The sequence below is a fragment of the Limulus polyphemus genome, unplaced genomic scaffold, assembly GCF_000517525.1.
Source record: "Limulus polyphemus unplaced genomic scaffold, Limulus_polyphemus-2.1.2 Scaffold3573, whole genome shotgun sequence".
Taxonomy (NCBI): Eukaryota; Metazoa; Arthropoda; class Merostomata; order Xiphosura; family Limulidae; genus Limulus; species Limulus polyphemus.
Genome location: NW_013669183.1, coordinates 103,994 through 107,313, shown reverse-complemented (window position 1 = coordinate 107,313; position 3,320 = coordinate 103,994).

Below are 3,320 nucleotides of genomic sequence, written 5' to 3'. Positions count from 1 at the left end.
CATTCGGGTCAAGACTGTAACTTTGAATCAGCTGTGTTCCATGAATTCTGCAAGTTGTTTGGTATATGAAAGACCAAAGGCCACTTCACCCACAGTCTGATGGGATGATAGAAAAGTACAATTGGACACTGGGACAGGAATTTGCAAAGTTTTGTAATAGCCGCCAATATGACTGGGATGTCTTACTCCCTCCACTGTTGATGGCCTATAGAACAGCAGAGCATGAAGTCACTGGATACACTCCAGCAAAGTTAATGTTTGGTCGGGAACTGCGGTTGCCAGTGGATCTGTTAACAGGACGCCCACCTTATGAAGAGTTGCCTGAAAATGTGCCAGAGTTCATGAAAGTGTTATCTGAAAGGATGGATAATATTCATCATCAAATGTGTTCAAACTTAAATACGTCTGCTGATTCCATGAAGCTATGTTATGATAAGAGATCTACAGGCTTAGCTTTATCATGGTCCAGGTCATTTCAGTTGGAATGAAGTGAACAATGGAAGAAATGACATTGCTGAAGACGTGTCACTTGAAAGTCACTGTCAAAGAAGAAACTCTACCCGGGTTTTGAGAAGGAAGACAGTGAAGCTGTTAATGAAGTTACTACCACTGATGTGACTGCTACCGATAATGGGACATTTCCTGGTAGAGTAAATGAACCCCACGTCAAGCAGAAGCCAATAAGATGGAGACCAGTACAAAAAAAGGAAACGTCCTGTAAAATTAAGGGACTTTGTTGTATTTTAATTTTGTGTTTGTAAATTCTGTACATTTAATTAAGTTATTATTAATTATCTATTGGTTTAATGTAAGTGGCAATTGTTCGGGAGGAACAATACTAAGGAAGTGGCAGTGTTATGACAGAAGAAGACATGCTGCACTGGGAGCATGCGAGCTGGAGTTTCTCGAAGGATCATGAATTATCGAAGAACCCCGCGAACATCCGAGTGTTTGCTAGATGCCCTCTTTTTTTAGTATATAAGCCTGGCGAGAAAAATCAGCGAGACCGTAGAGATAGATTGAAGATATAGATAATTAAGTCAAGAGTACAGTAGGCACCCTAAGTAAAGTGTGTGAATCCCTATGATTTATAGCGTGTGTTATAAAAGTAGTTAAGTTTAAAGTGACTGTGGAAATTCTGTGTATTAAAATGTTGTATCGAGGAAAAATAAACTGGTTTAATTAAGAAAGGACTTGTATCACTGAAGTTCCTCAGTAAGAATTTATACGAGAAATTAACAAAAAAGCTGATTCGTAGCACCACTATAATCCTGGCTGGCTCACAAATGTTAGTTTTATAGGGGCCAAATTCTTTACAGTAGGTGTCTGTGACTTGTTGGTGATAAATTTCAACAATTGGTTTAAAATAATATATTCAAAACAAGTCAAGCATATGTACAAACATTTGTTACACTATTAGTAATCACAGTTGTATCCGTGGCTTTAAATAACTGTCTGTTTTTCATCAAAGTCCACGCAGGCAGGTTCAATTATTTTACAACACCCTTTGACAAGACGAATTAATCTTTTCTACTTTGTTGTTACAATACAGTGATAATTTCAATTTAAAATCGTCAGTATAACTGTTGGTTACCACAGTTTTATCCAGAGCTTTAGATTGTTGTCTCATTTTGTCAAAGTCCTCACAGGTGGGTTCAATTACTTTAGATCACCCTCTGACAAAGCACATTTTTTCTCCTTCATCTCTATTATTACAATACAAGCTGTGAAACTCACCTTAGAAATCACCTGTTATAATTAAACTGAAAATCACACAGTCAAACTTCATCTTCACAAACTTAATTTGCTCTCTGTATCTGCACATGTTTATAACATGACAAAAACACCTCCAAATATCTAGCCCTCTAGTAACAACAATGTGATATATAACAAGATAAACTTAAAAGCTTTGAGTAAGATAACATCAACAATGTTAGAAAAGTCTAGTACAGCAATTAAACTACATAAACAAAGTATGACTCGTATAGAGTTACATAAAAACTTGACATAATTATTGCTTTTAAAATAATTAACTTTTAACACTTTAGTTATGAAAACTAAATAATCTTTAAATATTAAATCGCTAATTAAACTAAATAATAACTGCAGGTGGTTAGAGTACTCGACTCGCAATCTGAGTGTCGCGGTTTCGAATCCCCTTCACACCAAACATGTTCGCCTTTTCAGCCCTGGGGGTGTTATAATGTAATGGTAAATTCGTTGGTAAAAGAGTTAGCAGTCGGTGGTGATGACTAGCTGCCTTCCCTCTAGTCTGTCACTACTAAATTAAGTATGGGTAGTGCAGATAGTCCTTGTGTAGCTTTACGCGAAATTTGAAACAAACTTAAAGTCCAACATCAAGTAAGACAGACCTTGTGCAACACAAAATTGAGACCACAATCAGGGATTAAGTCAAGGTGAAACCCTTCCAGATGCCCTTTGGAATGAGAGATCTGAACAAGTAAGAAATCAAGGTAATGTTAGAAACCAGTGTTCACCAGTGGTAATCTTGATGAAGAGGGATGGTTCAACCCACTTACGATTAGAGTTCAGGAAGCTGAACCTCATAACAAAGTTTGACTCCAAATCTATAAGCAACCCAGAGGCCATCAAGGGGACTGCAAATATGGGTGCAGACTATATGAGTAGACTATGTGCATGAACTGAAAACAATCTTTGTATATAGCATAAAAATATTGTAAATATATTTCATGAAGAGGGGTTTATTTCTGGCTATACACGACTGTTTCAATTTAAGTTTAATGCAAATGTTATGATTTACATAGTTTATATAGTGTGAGCATTAAACGTAGTTATTTTTTAGAAGTGATAGTTTATCACAGGTCTGTTTGTGTTTCTGTTTTGTGAATCACGTGTTGTATAGTTCAATTGTTGTGAATTGCAATTTGTTGTATTATTGCATCATGTTGCTAGAACCTTCTGAAATTTTCGCGTTGTTTTAAATGAGTATTATTGCATCATAATATCTAGTAGTGTGTGAAATGTTATTGATCTCTGTCAGATATAAATAAGTGTCCAAAATGTAGTTAGTGTTAGGTGAAGAGATAGATCTAAACAGCATGATTTTAGCCATAAAGTGAAATTATCACAGATTTTATTGTAATAAAAGAGCACAAAGAATAACTCTGTTACAACAGCGGAAGTCACATGTCGCTGGTAACACGTCATGAGCTTCTAGAACGTTCGTGTACCTTCGCGAAGCCTCGAGTGTTTACTAGATATGCGGTATTCTTGTATATAAGACCGCCAAGAAGTGACGGCAACAAATCGGAATTGAATTGCAGACAGAGTATACAGAC